We start from the raw sequence: 20,053 nt of genomic DNA on the forward strand, positions 1-20,053 counted from the left end.
AATATTGCTACCTTATCCGCAGCATATGAGTCTACAAATAGATATCTTGAGAGAAGAAGAGAAACTAATAATGACATGGAAAGAAAAACCCATAATAAAAATCTGGAAAGACAGGTCTCTAGAAAGACATGAACGGAGAGAAAAGAATGAACAGAGAGACGAACAAGCGGAATTTTGAGCCTGGACTCCTTCTTTCTTCACACTTTTACCATCCGAGTCTCGAGATAATCTTTTGTGAAAACAAAGCGAATCGCTCGGAATATTTTTTCAGTATTATGAGCACGTGCCCTGTGGCAACGGGCGGTAACTGCTGGCCGCATTAAGCAAAGAACGAGCACTCGGTAAAAGAACAAAATGAATAAAAAGAAAGGAAAGAGCATTCGGGGAAAGAAGGAGTGTGACCCCAGCAGAGAGCAGCAGGCCTGTCGCCCAGTTGGAGGATGAACTCCGGGCACTTTGTGCCACCTGCAGGCTAACGGGACGAGGCCGGCCAGACATCCGATGCGGCCAGAATCCAGTTTGGGTTTTGCTGGCCGCTGACATTTGCACAAATGATGAATATCGGTCGATGGCAAATCAGCTAGGTACCCTTAAGACAGAAAGGTGCAGTCGACAGCTATAAATATCTCGTGGCGTGACTCACCGAATGAGGACACTAAAAATGTTTTGTTGAGAATCCAAATCTTTTAAACAAGTAGACAACGGGTTTTTTTTTTCTTTTTTAATGAGTAAATTGATTTTCTCTCTCTCTCTTCTTTCACAATCGTACATACAATTCAACCTCCGTATTTTAAATAACTGTTATATTTGTATGACGAGACTGTTCAAAAATTGAAGTGAGAGACAATTTATTAAAACTTATGACATGTCTGTTTCAATATATTTTATTAAGAAACCTGTCATCTAGCTGTTATCATTATCGAAAAGTAATATACATTTCTGTGCAAGACGAGGTGCAGATGGAACGAGGACCTATTAGTCCGAGCTGTGAAATGCACGGCAGCACACACAGACTCTCCATGGCGTCTCAAGCACCGAGCGCGTGACAGTCGCGACGAGAGTTGACGAGCGTCAGACCGTGGAGCTAGATACGGGTACAGCTATCTACCCTTGTGGCCAGTCGAACTGTGTGTAGTGTGGCAGTGTGTAGGCTGGGACTAGTCACAGGTTATTATTACTCGATTAAGAGTGAGGTTGTAGTGTTTGAAAGTCTTTAGGGGGAAGGGGGAGAGAAAGAGAGGGGCTGGCTATTGGGTGGGTGCCATATGGAGTGAGTGCAAGTGCTACCTGCATGTGATTGTTTGCGTGTGTGTGGTGTTTCGTGTGTTCGAGTTTTTCATTTATATATCTGTGGGCAGGTCGGTGTAATGTTGTGTACCATGTTTTCGTGTCTGTGTGCGTTCCTGCGCATCTGCGTGTGCGCGTACAAGAGAGAGAGAGATGGTTTAAGGAGATACAATTGTTTGTAACTTTACTTAATTTTGAATGAGTGAAGCTGCGACATTCCTCATACAACGATCCCACTCACGAAGCTAATTAATGTCTGTTACAAATGACATAATGTGAAAAGAAGTCTTCCAATCCTGATTTCGTGAAAAACACTCCGCGCTTCGCTGTTCCTCTATACACACCCCCCCACACACAGACCTCCTCCATCTCCGTCTGCTCCATGCAACCTCCACACGACGACCTCGTCAGACATTTTTATTGTGTGACCTGTAACTCGAGACGAAAACAGACACTAGTCAAACACACCTGGTAAAGCACGTAACCAATAATAACAAGTTTTTTTTTTAAAAAAAAAGCACCGACAGCAACGGTAAGACTTGCAATGTTCTCGCGTTGCGCGCTCGGCCTGCTGATGAATGTCACGTGACGGGGCTCACGCCGCGGCGGTTATCTCCGGTTCCTGGCGATGTCACTCCGAGGCGAGAAACTGACAGGGCCACGCCGCTCGATGATTGGCTGAAGTGGGGGCGGGAAAGAGGCCGAGCGCGTGCTCGTTTGTCGTCTGCTCTCCAGACGTTTGATATTCGGGACGTGAGAGGCCCAACTGTGAAAAAGCGCGTGCGCTTGGGTTACGCGCACAGGTTGACCGATGCTTGCACGCGCCTCAGCTGGCGTCTGCTCCCAGGAAGAAAGTTTGCACATGACTGCGTTGCTGCTCTGACAGGTTTGCACAAGAATTTTGTTTCATTAGACGAGGGCCGGCCTTCGTGTTGTCGGTGTGCTTCTCTCGGTCGGAAGTCGTCCTGCAAGTCGGGCGGTCGAAACCCCGCTGATCTGGAACTGTTGTGAACTGTTTTCTTCTCGTCCCTTCTCATGCAGTATAAACGTGCAAAGGTCTCAGTCTCTCGTGCATAATGAGTAAATAACTCCTTTTTCTCAACATGACCGTATATAAATATCACTGACTTGTCTGTGCTATAAATATCCCTAAGAATCGAGAAGTAAAGAAAAGAAAGTCTAGTGTAAATTAGAGAAAGTTCTTTGAAAGTAATTCTTTACAACTAATATATTTCATTGATCAGTGAAAGAAAACTTTGTTCATACAATTCTTCCATTTTCTCTTGTCTGCAAGAACATTGATGTGAGGTTCTCGTGCGTCGTCTGCTGTTGGTTCAGATGAACTGTAAGGATGATGGGGTCATGTACATTGTAGTGAAAGTCCAAACCTGGAACACGTAGCAACTTCCTTCTAATTAATTAGGAGTTCATTGTCGTAGCATAACCTTTCCAGAATGTCAGGAGACGAAATAAGCCTTCAAGGCAGCGAGGCCAGCAACAGCAGCAACCCTAACAACTTCAAGTTGAACGTAACCACCATGCTCTTGAATACCTCCGGGACTCTCATCAGAAACAGCACAGCAACCTTGCTAGAAAACTTCTACAACATGAACAGCAACAACCTGATGAGCAGCCACAACTCCAACAGAATCGTCAACGGCACCGACGCCGCTTTCCTTTCCACCATCAACGGCGGCGACAGCAACCTGAGGCCGCCAGACATGGATGCGGGTGTATCCGAGCGGCCGACGACCTTCTCCGGCCAAGACTCGCTGGGACTGACTGCCATCGTCGGCCTGTCGCTGCTTTTCTTTGTCATCGTCCTTGTCGGCCTCGTCGGCAATGCCTTGGTCATCTTCGTCATCCTCGCTGACCGCAAGATGCGCCAGTCCGTCACCAACCTGCTCATCCTCAACCTGGCGGCCGCGGACCTCGTCATCATGGCCTTCGGCGTGCCTGAGATCGTCCAGTTCATGATGGACCGCGGCTGGCTGCTGGGCCTCGGCCTGTGTCGCATGGACCGCTTCCTCTTGGTTGTCTGCCTCTACTGCTCGGTTCTCTCCCTTGTCAGCGTTTGCATTGAGCGGTAAGTGCGGGCATTTGCATTCTTTCTCAACCTGTTTGACTCAATGAACAATAATCCTGTTATCTGTTATATGATTAGTTCCTGCATTTGGTGAAAAGAGACAAATTTAAAATTTAACATTTTTTTTCAAATTTCAAAGCCACATCAGATAAACCACAGTTAAGAGATTTTATTAAGCTTTTTATTAAGCAGAATTTTTTTTTCGCCCAACCACAATAAATCTGTCTCCAACTGCACCCGCTATACAACTCTACAGTTGATGAATGGTTGAATGCAAATTATCATATATCTAAGAAAGAAGACTATAGGAGGATTCATGAAGATTAAAAACTCGCTATGTGGTGGCTGTGTGAGTAAGCGCTTTTCGCCGAGCACAAAACTATTTTTTAATGTTCACAAAGGAAGCCATTTTCGTCGCGATTCAACCGTCAGCCTCAGATTGTGTGTTGCCCACATTCAGCAGTCAATATGGAATATTTAATGGACGACACAGCGCTGGAGCTGGACTTGAGCTCAACTTGTCTACTCATCATTTATTTAATTGAAATCCCAGGTTAGGCCCAGGCAGCGAACAAAAACTTCTCTGAAATACCCGGCTATTGAAAAGTTGAAGCAAAGAAAAACAGAAAGAATCCTCGACTATTGGTCGATTCCTTAAGATGTTTTGTGGCTGGACCAGTTTTGAAATGCACGTGAGGTTTTTATTTCAAAAAAACTTTTTATTTCACTTGTCTAGAGGCTCTGTTTAAATTTCTTCAAAAATTCATAGACGCTATAGGTTCTGTGTTTCTTTTCTTGTGGTCTTCGATCTCGGAATTTCTCAAAAGATTTCCTCTAAAGTCATTGATCGCATCGCTCTTCCGTTTGCCATGGGGTATATTATCTTTGAGATGCTCCCCAGTGCAGCTTTAATCGAGTTTTTGATTGATCCTATTCAGATATGCACAAACAGTCCCACACCTCGCTCTAGTTTCTGTTTTATTATAATTTTTGTTATTCTTTGTCATTCAATGTAGAAGACGGTGGCAAGGAAGGCTCGCGATGATGAGTATATCATTGCTGTATGGTCTGTGGGTATGGCACGTGGCACGCGACATTTGCTAGTTTGTTCTCGCAGTTTGCTCGCAAATGTTTATATTATGCACTGCTCTCCTCCGTGACCCTGATCTTACGGAAACCCATCGATTCTGGATTCTTTGAATCTCTAAGTGGGCATGGAGGATGGATCGTGTCAAGGTCGACATCGCCATTTAACTGCGGCGACCTTGACCTGATCAGCGTTTCAGTCGTCACTTTGAATTTTATGTTTAGAGAGTGAGGCTCCCCCTTTGGTTGGACACAACAGACTCACAAGATTGTATCTCATAAAACCCTCGAGAGGTTTTTAATTTTGTTAGATTGACTCCCATCTCTGTCGCTAACTTCTTCACCATCATTACCGCCCCACGTGCTTGGCGCTGGGTGGAGTCGAGGGCTGGAGACTCGACAGTCCCTCGTTGGTGATAAACAGAAGTTAGAGGTGCGGAGAAGGAGGTGTGATTCACAGTTATCCACACATTACAGTCAAGCATCTCGCGCACTAACTTCTGAAAACGAGGTCCTACAGCGGCACTTTGGTGTCCTTAGTGCAGCAGCGCACGTGCGCACAGATTTGTTTCAGGATGAAGGCACGAGCCTGCTATTAGCTTCACATAATGGCATTAATGATTGTTGTTTACTGCCTGCACGTCCACATGCATTGTTGTGCTTTAGTTTTATTGGTGAATGTGCGCGCCATCTGTTGGAATATACTTGAATGCACTCGATCAGTTGTGACTGGATTAACTTTTCACCTGGCGGATAATCTGCTGACGAGGACAATTAAATAGAGATAAATTTTTGCGTGCGTGTGTGTGTGTGTGTGTGTGTGTGTAAGAGACCGCGCGCGCGCGTTCTTTCCTGCTCGTGTCATACCTATGCTAGTGTGTTGTTGTGTTCTCTACATTTCCACTCTGTCTTCAATCATAAGATGGCCACACTCACACAGTATCTCCCACACACTCTACAGTGGCTTACAAAAGAGATATAAACACTAACACGTATCTGAATTTCAGATCACCTGGTCACCAGGTGAGAACAACAACACTTTCTGAAGGTTCTTGGTGAAGTAAGTTTTCATGGCGTAGCAAACAATGACTTGATGTGGACATAGTGTGATGTGTGAAGTGTGATGTGTGGTCACGTGACTGTCCATCTACACACTCGTATCTTGACTGTCTAAACTGTTATTTTAACCCTTTCTTTCCATGTTCGGTGTAAGAGGTTTTGCCACCCGTTACATTTGTCCACGTGACCAAAACTCCATCCTGACTGAAAACATCTGCCCTCGCTTCTAGACTGGCACAGACTCACATCACTTCCTGTTTCTCTGATGAAAGCGAGGCTCTGCGCCTATCAGCTTACATTCGACAGAACTTCATCTCCGCCGAGTAGATTCTCCGCAGCCGCCATTACCAAGCTAATCGCAGTTAAACCGCCACCTGCCGTCGCAGTGTTGTCTCCCCTAGTAGAAGAAATCATCCGAAACCTCGCACCTCACCGATCATTAACAAAAAAGGCAATAACAACGACTAAGTACAGTATGAAGGTCCGTTACTCATGGCATTCATTGACTCTATCTTAACACGGGTCAATGAGTTGAGAGGAGGGGGAGTGAAAAGGTTGGGGAGGAGAGATGGTAGGTTAGTGGAAAAACACCGAAACTGTAGTCACAGCATATTTCTCCACACTGGTTTTTCCACGGATGGTTTTAGTCATAGTGAGATGATATTAGATGATAAAGTTTAGAGTAATTTTGTGTATGAAAATGTAAAAACTTGATAAAAAACTGTTTATGATGACTGGCTTGTACTTTGCCCTCAAGACCAGTAGGACTGGGTCTCAGGGCAGAGGTCATGTAGACATGGTGTTTATTTATACGGTGAGCCAGTGGACGATGTTTCTTCTTTCCCTCTTTAACATCTCGCTCAGCTTGAAGTGTAAAAACTGTCCTCCCAATTATCCAGCCATCTCCATCTTTGACCCCAGGAGTCTTTTGTGAGGATAAAATGTTTTCATTATTATTCCATCAATATAAGCGATTTGTGGCCAGGCGGTGTTCTGAGTGCTGTCTTTACCTACCATCTGCTAAATGAAATAAAGCATCGCCATGGCAACAATCCCCAAGCAACAGAAGCAGAGTGGCAGAACTGATCCTCCCGTTAAGCAAGAGGATTCTGTGGTTTCTCCATTCTTGACCTCCGAGGACCTATGTCGACTAGTCTGTGTTTTTATTCTTGTCAATAATATTATATCTGATGTTTGTGAGGCTGCTGATTGTGATACACGTGACGAGAACAGAGAAATAATGGATGGCTTTCAGCAAACTTTTCTTACTTTGTTTATCTATTAAACAGAAAAAACACACACGCACGCACGCACACACACACCTGTTCTCACGCACGTGGCTAAACACACGTGCTCAAACGGAGACATGCGCAGTGCTACCTCGAGGCCGAGAGCTGTTAACCAGACAGCCAGGTAGGCAGATCAACCAGCTGATGGTATAAGACAGACTGGCAAATAGATGGAGTGATGAAAAATGTTGTTGTTCTTTATTTCTTTTTTCTTGTTTTTTTTTTAAAAAAAGACTGATAAGAACGGGTGTTTAAAAAAGTAAGGCAAGCCGGACAGAGTATCGAACTCCTCTGCCCCACCTTGTCTCAGAAATTTCCTCACCGCCCTTGTTTCCCCCGCTTAAGTCTTTTAGCTCCTGTTAGCTGCAGATACATTCTTTGCAAACAGGATAATGAAGAAGATTATGGAGTGCCTGTGTGCATACAGGGAAAGGTCTTTTCCCGCCATGTCCCGTCCGCTCCTATTGACCACCTCGCAGTCTCGGGTGGCACGGCGAGACTGGAATTAGCTCCTCAACAAGTACCTGCCTCATTGTAACAGAAGGCATGTACCAGGACATTTGTCTGCTTCCTGTTTTGTCTGGGCTCCATGTATACATTCTTCTTGTTCCTATTCGCCCCCAGTGGAGCATGGGGCCGCTCCATACTTATATATATAAATTACTAAGTCAGCTTTGGGGAAGCGTATAGCTTAACGGTTAGAGCAAGTCCATCTGTATCCAAACACATATCCATCATGTTTCCTAGTTATTCCAGCTGTGGAGGTACCCTGGGTCGTAAAGGGTTGGGGGTGGTTGGAATAAGGCCGATGGGCACCACCCTCACATAAAAGTGAGCCAGAGATAAGTCAGAGCTCACTTTCCTGCACTGTACAATCACCGTGACTATCTTCCTTGTGGTGGTGACAGGTGGTATTCGTGTTGGATAAGCAAACAAGCCGCTGGCTCTTTACGAGATTTTGATGTTTAGAGCAAGGCAAATAGAGTCTGGCAAGTTTAATTTCATTTTGTGTGGTTACTTTATTTCTTAGTTTCTTCTTTGAGAAACTATTCCATCCAACCCACCCCTACTTAACGAATATCATCAGATGAAACAGGTTCCCTCCAGAGAACCGTCTCAGAGGGGGCTTAACTCTGTAATGCTGCCTGAACACAAGCATCTTGTAAAGGTGCGCCCTCATACAGGTGCTACTATGTCACAGGTATGCTAGGTACACGTCAGCCATTTTGCTGGGTTTACATGATAACAAGTCTTATTTGTGGACTGCTTCCTCAATGCACCCGGGTACAGTCCGCCGCTGACCTTTGGCTGGATGGTCCAAGCAGACCTTCAACAAAACTCAACTCTGGATTCAGATTCTCACCTCTGCCATTCTGTTTCTCTTAAGCAACCGAGTCTTCAGTGTCAGGTTCTATATCTTGATATTGCCAAATAAGCACAAAATGTTAACAACTGAATTCTGCCTAGTTTGAGCTCACTGATGAAAAGACCTCTTCTTTTTGAAAAAAAAAAAGCTGGAAAGAAGCTGAGATAATGGAGCTAATCTATAAGCTAAATCAATGGTAGGTACTGAACAAGGCAGACAGCCTAATATCCCTTGACCCTCGTTATGAGACGAGCCGCCAGGCTGACTTGCAATATGTGTGAATTGATCAAAGACTAATCACAGTCTTCACTTCAAACACCAGCGCCACAGGTAAAGCAAGTTTCCCCACTTACAAATCACAAGCGGATTTCTTGGCGGCAATGAAGCACTTTCCTACATCCTACACCCGTCGTTCATCAGGGCCCGCAATCGATGTCCCTGACTTATCTCCCCCACAAGAACTCTCTCGTTTTTCACGTCCATAGAGGGCGCAAGGTGTTGGACGTTTGAACGAATGGGTTTCACAGAGCAACTGTCGAGCTGTAGCTTCCTGTCCGTGGCACAGTCCCTGGGGCATGTGATGCATTTCCCGTTTTCTGTTTTTGAAGCCATAAGTGGGTCTGCCCCCCCGGTAAAAGTGTTTTCCTCCATTTGCTGTGTAAGGTGACACTGCAAAGGACAAGCTAGAGTTATAGCTCTTGGTGACAGAGACCGATGCATTAGTGGTAAGAAGATTGCTGTTTGCTTACAGCCCCGCACGTGTCCAAGGTGTTTCCAGTTTGTTTATGAGCCACTCGGGAGGCTAAGAGGAATCCTGCATCCCCCAGCTCTAGGAAAAGTGCTGTAACAGCAGGAGGCGGCAAAAATATAATGGTGCTGGATCTTTTCTAGTTTGGATTATGACCATAAAACAGGGCAGTGTAGTTTTAGGGATGAATAACTTCCTTCATCCAGTGTGACAGCCTGCTCCCTGTGTGTCCCCCAAGTCCTGGTCGCCCCGGCCATCTGTGTGTCTGTTCTGCTTGTTTGTCCGGAGCAAACATTTCGAAATTCTTTGTAGTTTTATTAGTTTTCACGCAAAATTCAAAACCAATATTTTTTATATGTATTATAGGGCTGGCTGCTGTGCTTTAGTGGCCTACTGGGTGCAAAACATTGATTGTCCCCCCGCAACACACATACTGTATTGCATTATATAACAGTATATAGTATGGGAAATTATTCTTCAAAATCATCGGCTCCTCTTACTCAACATAAATACATGAAAACACACAACCATATACATGGGTCAGCAAGAACAACTATAGTAATCATCAAATATTCCCCACATCGAATATTTCTGTGAAATCGTCTCCTCAGCTGAAATATTCTCACTGACCTGTCCTTCGTGAATTTCTTTTACATTGAACTTGTCATCCTTGGAGGTTAGTTTTTTTATTAATGCAGGAAAATAACGAAATATAGCTAATAGATTGATATTTGCAGTAATCAATTATTATAAGGTAATGGATTGCAGAAGATAATACTACAGTTCATTATCATGAACAACGAAATAAGATCCGCCCTTTGCATTTTGTTGACATTTCCACAGGAGGTCTGTGAGGGAGGCTTCATTTTATTGAAGCTCATCTTTTCTTTACAAGTGTCACCTGCAAAGATTATGTAAACAACAGAGCAGTTGCTGTGAAAATTGGTTTATTCTACCTGTGCCATCTGTGCACCGATGGTAGTCAAGACGAAAAGAATGGACAGTTAGAATTTCCACTTTGATGTTAATAAACATACACGTGGTGTCCCTTACAACTGTCGCCTGTCTTTGAATCAAGTTCCGATGTCCAACGATTGTCAGCCAATCACCCACACGGGCTCACCTGTAAGCCCTAACCAATGCAAGGTTTAGACCTGACAGCCACACGTGCACACGTGCATGTCAGCACGAGCAGCATGTCGTCTTCGTGTCCTTGTTGCCATTTTGCTGTCTGCTGCCGAGGGCGCAGTGCGTCAGTCGTGGTCGTCATCGCCGGGGGTCAGGCGTTGCTGACCTTTGCCCACGTCTGCACTTGCTGTTCCCGCTTGTCCTTTGGCTTCGTCCCGTGCGGTTCACGTGGGCACTTCCACTGAGGACACGTTTCATTTTTATTTATCTTTATTTTTGTTTTTGTCGCAAATAATTTCCAAGCCTGTTCTTTTGCGTCTTCTGCACCTCCGATGGTAGTTCATCGACATAACAGATTTATAAGAAGCACTTTCTTCTAAATCGTCCACAAGAGTTTGAAATTTTGTACTTCGTCATAGCTTCAACTTTGCTTTACAAACTTGACTTGTGTTTTATTTTAGTTTTATTTCTAGCCATACTGTTGACACTGTCAAGCCGCGATGTGTACATCATAGCTATAAAGTCGTTAGTGCACACCCTCGACCTGTGCCTCATGCATAATAATCAGCAGAAATTTAAGACATTTTAGCCGAGTACATGTGCCATTTTCGTCCAAATCCCCAGACGAAGATGTAAACGCAGAGTGAAAATAGAATCAAAGGAAAGAAAAGAATAAAGATTGTGAAATCAGATAACTTTGAGGGTTTAGGAGGTTGGCTGGAGACATGCAGCGGTTGTATGTAAAGAAGAGTGAAAAATCGACAGAACGGCTTCTCTCTAAAGCACAACATCAAACCAGAAAAAAACCCTCAGAAGTAGTCAACATCTGCAGGGCTCTTCAGGACCTGAGGAAGCAATTTCAGATAGCTGATAAGGCGGGAACTGAATGCGGCCAGTCCCTGGCAGGTTGGGAGGAGCGTGCCCACAGCCATGATGAGCACGAGGGTCTGGTCAAGGGAATGCATAGATAGCACGATCTTTGAGAGAAGGATCAAGACACTCGACAAACAACAACTGTTTGTTTATCTCCGGACACGTACGGCATATCAGTCTGAGATACGCGGCTTTGTACAAACATCTGATCTGATAAACAAAATCGACATTTCTTCCTGAACTTTTTAAACATATTCTCTTATATTTTTACTGTTTGAAGTTCCATTTCTTCTTTTGTTTGTGAAGTCAGTCGCTAAACAAGTTTTGTTTACAAACATGTCGAAAAATAAATTAGTCTGAATACTCTCCTTTTGATGGACGTATTGAAAAGGAAGGAAAGATTTGACCACAAATAGAAAAGCATTATAATGTAAGTTTGAGACATCTGAATGTCTGTATCCATGGATTGTATTCTGTGTAGGTGGCTACATTACTGAAGAAAGCAGTCACACGGAATGTTGCAACACTGTCATGAACATGTTTTGCACCATTTAAAAAGTAGAGAAAACTTCCTGAGAAATCCAGTGATAATGGAGCTGAACTATAATGGCTTCCGCCAGGTCCTGCAATTCCGTTGGGAGAGCAACCCTCTTAATCTTCTCACTTTTGCAAAAATCTGTTCCTATCTTATCTTTTTGTTAGCACTTAAGGTATTTAATGTACCTCATAGGTATGATTCTAAATTAAAAGGTATACATAGACTATAAACAGCTCCTACCTGTATCTCTATGTCAGTCTAAAAAAGTTGTTATCCGTACCTCGTGGTCACAGTGTCAGTACTAAACACCTATCATGTGTGGTACATTTCTCATTAGTCCTCGTTGGAGACTTTATTTCACCTTTCTTTGCCTCTTTTTGTGAAGAGGGAAGTGATCCTCTCAATTTCTCTTCTCTTCCGCTTTGCTGAGATGTAATTCACTTTGTCTCGAGGCTAAGCCACCGACAAGTGTCCAGCACAAAAAAGTCGACACCACTTATTAGAAACTTCGTTCATCTAAATGTATTCATTGCCATGGAAACCTGTTATGTCCGCTGGGAAACCTCGCTCCCCAACGAGAATCTCGCGACATGTCTCGCCCTCATGCTTTATTCACTTAGCCAGACTTTGTCTGCTATCAAAGCTCCAATCGAATCACAGGAAGTGATCAGACGAAGCTTCAAAGAGATCAAAAAGACAAGTTACAGGTGCTGATGACAGGCGAGGAACAAAGAGAAACACAACAATGAATGAATTCTTTTCTTTCTTCCTCACTATCGCAACTACACACCAGCCACAAGAAGGTAGGAACAGTCGACAAGAGGCTTTTGAAGTCGATAGAAAGTGGAAAAATAAAACATTCAGGCAATTAAAGTGGGCTTTTTGAAACATCAAACTGCTAAACAAAGGGAAACACATTATAAAGAACTCCAAATATACAGATATGAAATAAACAATTAAGACTACAAAGAAAATGTAATTAAAGTAGATAATAGAGTGTAGGGAACTATCTACTCAACAAATTAGTCAGTGAATCAGGATACAGCTGTCAGTATTTTTTTTTCCATGCCACCTTTATTTTCTGCAATGTTTTTAACAGCCTACTTAACCAAGATTCAACATCCTTTATTTTGTCACCCACTAGAAGGATACACGTATTAAAAAATATATATCCGTAATATTTACACATTCCTTCTTTTATATACAACATCTCTCACATGCATACACTGGCTGGTCGGGTTATGACAGCTAATATAAACAACAACATAAACAAAAACACAAAATTCTTTTTATCACTCGTTCATTCCTTCTTCCAGCCTCTTCATGTAAACCTGCATATGTAGTCAAGTAAATTAAAGAATATAAACACATGAAACAAAGAATAAACACTCTTGTTGTCTCTCACCCTTCATTTATTCTGTATTCTTTTCTATTTCTGTATTCTTCAAAGGGTAATGTACATATAAACACTCCCATCCATCCCAATATCTCACTCACATCCACCCACACACATATTTTATCAATTCATCGAGTTCCCCATCCTTAGTAACATTCTCACGAATCGAGCTAATCTGCCGAGGGTTTTATTTGTAGAAATTAATAACGACTGGAATTTATAAGTATTTCGGTTGTGAATAGAGTGGTAAATAATTTTTATGCTGGTCATCACATTTTTTACAATTAAATAGATAATCGAATTCATTCCATATATCCTTGGTGTTACAGAGTCTAGAGAACATTTCATTTCAGCATCAACGACAGCCAACCGCTACACTCGCCGCCTGGACAGTGAGCTCGACTCACAACTCCAACAGTTACAAGGGTTTTATTTTAGGATCCGCCTGCTTTCATATTTAACCCATCTCATTCAGCTGAGAAATTAGCCTGAAAGACAATGTTTGTACACTGTTTGTACATCGGCGCTTGCTAGGGAAGACCGGTGCTCGCGTGTGCCGTCAGGGGGCGCTGCAGATGTCGGGGAAGCTCCATCAGCCAATCATGAGAGCAGTAACTGTGTTTGTCAAGACAGAGCTGGTAGTCTGGCTGGTCGTGTGTCTATATTTAGCCGTACCTGTGGATTAGCTTGTAGCTTTAGTCCCTGTAGAGACCTGTAGAGACCTGCAAACTTTCCTGGCACAACACAGAGATGTTTTTAGAACCCAACACCACTCCATCTCCATCTCACACACTTTAAAAAATACCTTTACACTGAAGAAAGGAAGTAGAATAATATTTTCTGTGTTTCTTTCGATCCAATGACATTTTATGGTCAAATGTTACTGCTCTCCATCGTGCAATAAATGCATGCAATGCGCACACGTATCAAAAATACATACATACATAAACAGGCAGACAAACAAAGAGTGAACAGCTAAGTAAATAAAGAAGTTTTAAAAGCCAGTTCTTCATGTTCACTAAGTTCACTGTTGACGAAGCTACCTCAACGGCTTTGATAATGGAGACAGGTATTACTCTGGCATTTAGTTTATTATTGGTATTGCTCTCACGCCTGACTGCGCACCCAACCTGTCCTCCTGCCAAGACCTTTCACAAATTTGGTTTCGAAAATAAACTTTTATTTCACTGTACATTAATCGATGCTAAAGCAGACTTGATTCTATATTCTTGCGTCCAGGAATAGTTCAAAGATTACAGCGACACCTACTGGCGAGCACGTGCCAGAGGGAGACAACTAGGCGCCTGTCGTTAGACAAACCACAAGCCAAATGTCTCGTGTAGTGGAATCATTTCTCACAGGTCTGTGATAAGTGAGCAAGGTGGGAGTCAAGTCTGCCGCCTGGTGGCTAAAAGGGGAACTGCCCTTTTCGTTGTGGAATCGACAGGAGGATCTGAAGTTGGAGAAGCTGCACCCTCACCTCCATATGCCGCGAGGATGGAACGCAGGTGGGCGGGTGACTGATACGATGCAGCCACCAAGATATCAATAAGAACTTCCGAGCTGGCATCTATTTATGGGTAGCACGAGTAAGTACGGATCAACAGCCAGTCAGTTATAGATGATAGGGGAGAGAGTGAAGAAGTGGTGCAAGAAAAAGTCGGATTGCGAATCCATCATTGCTTCTTTCTCTGATGTCACGTTTTCATCTGTGTACTACTACATTTTCTGCGAAGGTGGATTTCATTCTGAGCGCATACCAAAGTTTGATGAGCATAACTCTCATAAACGATTTTCGAACTCGGCAAAGTCTCCACGTATTTCTTAGTTAAAGAGCCTTTATATATCTGTATCTGCGCTCGGTTATGCAAATCAACTGATATTCAGATTGTCAGTAGAAAATATTCTCCGACATATTTCATACCCTTCAACTGGCGCTGCAGTACCAGTCAGGGTGGAGATATAATGCAGGTAATTATAAGTGAAGGCAGGTCTAGCGCCCACCTGACAAGGTCCCCCAGTAAACACCCGGTCCACCCCTCCACGGCAGTCATCCAACTTTTCTTCTTCTTGCTTCGTTGTTGACAGCCTTCAACACAACCTTGGAGGATCATTGCCAAGGTGTTATGTTGGGCGACATGGTTAAACCACTTCAATCAATGTATTGACTCTTGAGAAGGCAGTTACAAAACTTAAATTTTCAGTAAACGCCTTTTACTTCCCGTTTTGAAGGGGAACAACATCCTCTTTACAATTTCGCTACCACTGGGCGCACTTTACTGATTTTTAATGTTTGTTTGCTCCTTTGATTTTCTAGGATTTTCTTTTCGCTTGATCGCTTTTTGAGACATGAAGGTCTTTTGTCCAAGTTGTTTACTTTCAATAAGAAACAAAATTGCGAAACAACAAAGAAATGACAAGTACAACGACGCAGTGCGAGCAGCAGTTAATTCATTAAACACATGGAGGGAACAAAACAATTTTTGACGGGGAGAAGGGGTCTGTGGGAGGAATGGAGACCTCGCATACATGGGGGAAGAGGGAGGAATGGTTAAGGGAGAGTATGGGAGGAAGGTCGCTGCTCCGTGATGTCTTTACTGTCGGAGTCCTCTTGTTATCGTTCCCCGCTATGACAGTCCATGGTCCTGCATGTGAGTTCTTGAAAATAAGTCTTAAACCGCTGGTCTCAACTGCAGGTCGACTTCACAACATTTTGTCTAAATAGCCGATTGCCATTTGAGACCAATGACAAATATTTTGTGAGACCTCACACAACCAGCAAAAAGCGATTTTTCGATGTTAAACCAAAAATTCTTGGTTTAATGTCATCTGACTGAGGACATCAAAGGTTGGCTGTCCTGGATTCAGTACTCGTCTCGGGCATGCTGTTCTTTCTCTGCATGTGGTATTTGTTTACAGGGCTGGCTGCCTTGCTGTAATATAGCCTTTCATACAGTGGCTCGGCGTAGAATATCAGTCCCCCTCCCTTTACTCTTTTCTTTGCACGGCAAAGCATTAATATCGTTTTATGTTAATTTTTACACACACACATCATTTAAATAAGACTAGTTTGGTAAAAAAAAAAAAATGAACCCGCTACTTGCACACTGGGCTTGAAAGCAGGTTTCTAGACAGAAAGGGTGATAGCAAAAAGATTGAACCACTGGCTAATTACTGTGGCGCTCAGTCTGTGGGTTTATGCCGAGAGGAAGTCATTTGGTTTCCCTACTCGGGAATAAGCGCCGCTGTAATAAGGCAAGGAGCCAGATAAAAGCAGACAGAATCGCTGAGAGAAACAGAGATGGAGACACAACGGTCGCAGAAAAAGGAAGAAGGGAGATGGTGCTACTAAACATCACACAATAAGAACTAATTTATGTTTCGCGAATTGCTTTTTGCCAAAAGGAAGGAACTTCGAAGCCTGAGATATTGTCTTCTTCAAAGTTTGAATGGACCGGAAGTTCTGGCTGTTAGCACACATTTGTCTAACAGGTTTATTGCCTGAAAACAATGTTTTGGGTGGACTGAGGTTGATGACAAAGGATCCATCGGACGGATTTACTCCCCGTCATTCTGAAAATTTTAATGACTGTTTTCTGGGTGTTTGTCTTGTTCCTTCCTTTAATTCACTTTTGTTAGACCTTAGCATCAAACACGTGCCAGCTTATATATATATATGTAAAATGTTTGAGAGAATGCAGGTTTTTAAATAGTGATATAAGAACTTATTATACAGTATTCATTTCAACGGAGGATTAAAGAAGTAGTATAAGTGATGAAAAGGTAAGGCGTGGATAAGCGTAAAAATATGAAAGTATAAAATTGCAAATCATTTCCGAGATATTTATCAGAATACTTGGTGAGTGTGGGTTCAGTTCTTTTGAAATGATCAACGCCAGCGGCAGACGCAACGGTAACAACGTTTGCATAGTCCGCCCACGAGCTCTGGATGTGATGAACCACGACCACACAGAACATGTTTTGTTTCCAGGGTTTGCAAACTGAGTACACGCAAAATGCGACATGGATGGAAATATTTTGCTGATGAAGCGTTGCTAGAAATGAGATGCGGGCAACAGCAAGATGTCTGGTCCTGCTGGCAGCTTGACAGCCAAGGAAGCTGAGATTGTAATGAGAGGAGCGCAGCTCTGATAATTAATATCAGCGTTTGTGTCAAATGATGGGGAGTACAATAAGGCTGGCAAGCTGTGCAGCATCATGGGGTGCAACTATGAAGGATGGTGGTAATATTTATCAATCATCTTACGAGGGCTTACGAGGGCTTAAGAGCGTCAGTTAATCACAAACTTCTGTGACGTCACGTGTTGACGACACAGCGGGACTCCAGTGCCAGTCAGTTGATTTTTCCAAAAGCACAGCACGGCATCAACAAAATATTGTTTTAAAAAGTTTAACTGAACAGCGTCAATATTTTTATATTTATTGTAACAAATCAGTACAAATATTAATATTTCAATCTATAAATATTCGCTAAATAAACATTTTTTGCATTTACGATGGACAAGACCGCTGTATGTAATGAACATATAAATGCTTTCCTAGTGGCTTAGTAAGAGGCACAGAGAGAGAGAGAAAGAAATGTTGATTCTTAATTTGAGGTTAATTAGAGTTCACAATAATTGTGTACAGCTTCATAGTCTGACTAGCGAGGGCCATGTATGTAGATAAAGTACTGCCTTCTGCCCATCGGGGGCTTGCATACGGTGCACAGTTCACAAGTGATCGTTCACAGTGTTTGAAACAACTTACCAAGGGAATGGTTTGTACAAGGCTACAACATTTTGTAAGTAGGGAAACTTTGCATGCAGGGTACAGCACCTACAAGGAGGAGATCACGCGCATTGCCATGAAGCGGTCCTGGCCCTAGTGCCGGGCACGACTGCAATAGATTATCGACCTGCAACATCGATCACCACGCGCAGCCCCTCGGCATTAGCGAAATTAGAAACGTATGAAGGAGAAACAGGAGAACTGCATGCACGGCCAATCGTACACAGATATGGCCGCCTCCGCCTACTACTTCCGCTGACTCCTGCAAACGTACCACGAGGGTGCTAGGAGACTTGACTGTCACGTGCTGAGTCACGTGACACCGCTCTTGCCAATAACAGTATTCGTGTACTTGCTCTTATTCTTGTGAAATAATAATAATAAGTGCAACATCAGCAACAAACTCACAATAACTCAGAATACTGACATTTCCTCTCTGTCTACAAGCGGCAGCGAGTATTTCTTGCCATCAGAATCTCGTTTTTCAATGTCACTTGCGGCAGCTTGAGGGAATTCTGGCAATATTAATCTCTTCTGTTCATTTGAGCGCCTTGCACACTGTCGTTTATTAAGAACTGGCTACAAAGTAAACATTTGGCATCAATAACATAAATAACACAACTACAACGGTGCAGACCTTGCTCCAATCCTGCCAGAGTTTGAACCTATAAATAAAGTTACAGTTCAACGGTTATTGTTGATCCACCCTGTCTTTACCGGCTATTTTCAGCTTTCTTCGCGAATCTCCCTTCGATCTTCAAAGAAACTTTAACAGGCGTGGCTTGAAGGTTTGGGTCCTCCGTGGGTCCAACGTGTCGATGGTTTATGTGCAACTAAACATGTATATATGTTTTATGTACAATTACAGATGTATATATGTTTTATGTACAATTAAACATCTATATATGTTTTGTGTACAATTAAACATGTATATATGTCAAGCACCGATTCGCTGACCCAGTCTACAAGTGCCAGGACCTTGTGTGGTGAAGTGGGGTACCGGACGGGGTGGGTGGGAGGTGGATCAAGTAGCAACCGGCCTACAGACAACTCTGGGTCCCTGACTTCTCGTCCGTCAGTTTAGTTATCTTCTCGTCTGGTGTGAGAAAGAAAGGTAAACAACACAAAGAGGTCAGTGTCTTCTGATATGAGAAACAAAGGTAAACAATGTCTGCTGAATTGTTTTCAGTGTAGAGTCCCGACTTCGAGGGCTGCACGCGCCTGTGTTGATGGTTAAGTTGCAAATATTTATGTAAACATGTAGACTGCATTTGAGTATCTCCTTTACAGAAATACTCTTCGATGAGAAATGGAGATTTTTACAATTTTCCTGAAGTCACAGCTCAGTTTGTCTTTCTGTAAGGAGTTCATCCAACATTTTAGCTTTAATGTCGTGTATCAGGAACAGGGTACAATTATACAAAGACACGAAAATATAAAAGGTTGACCTATAGAATGTGTTGATGGCAGACTACCAGACAGCCTTGTACATTGTCAAGGTGAGTTGAATTAGACACGGCAGGTCTCTTTTCAACAGTCGGGGATCGAACAGGTAGCATTGGCAGCATATCTTTCAAAGATTTCAAATATTACTTATAATTATATCTCCATTTTTTTGTCGGTGGATTACAAGTCTGTCAGATTGAGTAACCGGCAGCCGTCTCGACATTTGCTTGGAGTTAAATCGTGGATAAACTCACAGGTTAAAGTGACACAAAGATTGCATCAATCACTAAGCTTTGTGTCCTTCATTTCAGCATTATCTGAGACAAACATCATGACAGACAACAAATATCATGACAGACAGCAACTGTCACATCCACAACACCGAAGCAGGGAATACACTCGCGAGTTCTCGCCCAGCTCTGATCACTGAGTGTGATTCACCTGTTTGCCGACAATAATTATCAACAAAGCCTCTGGTACCAACCAGTGTCTAGGACTTCCATGACTAGCCTCCCTTTCCGCCTCTACTGAGCCCTTCAAACCCAGTCAGACGACAGTTGAGGGCAGCTGCTGCCCCCACCACCACCCCCTACCAGAGTCTGCAAAAATCTCTCCACCCTCCGCGGGCCGAGGAAGGATGAAGTTGGCAGGCAGTAATTACTATTTACTTAGCTGAGATTTGTGTAAACGATGCAAATTGTTTCTTTCTTTGGCGAGAACACGGCGAAGTGGCAAGGGAGATAAGAAGTACACTTTTCCTGTCTCTTAGTGCCACAGGTAGGTGAGTGGTTCGTGAATAATAAGTGGTGCACGCGCTTTAACCACAGGTAGCACCGCTGTTTGCCCACTTAACGGATTTCAAGATTCTTTTACTTGTTTATCCTCGAGGTGTCTCCCCGCTCTTACTGTCTCTTAATTGCCGGTGAAACAGTTGGTTATTTATAGGCAGTTAAATATTTT

General features: G+C 43.2%; 1 pseudogene; it reads left to right on the forward strand.

Annotated features, from left to right (window-relative positions):
* The first annotated feature begins 1,891 nt into the window (after window positions 1-1,891).
* LOC112554664 overlaps window positions 1,892-20,053 on the forward strand; it is a 34,593-nt pseudogene continuing 16,431 nt past the window's right edge.

Source organism: Pomacea canaliculata, linkage group LG13, assembly GCF_003073045.1.
Source record: "Pomacea canaliculata isolate SZHN2017 linkage group LG13, ASM307304v1, whole genome shotgun sequence".
Classification (NCBI taxonomy): Eukaryota; Metazoa; Mollusca; class Gastropoda; order Architaenioglossa; family Ampullariidae; genus Pomacea; species Pomacea canaliculata.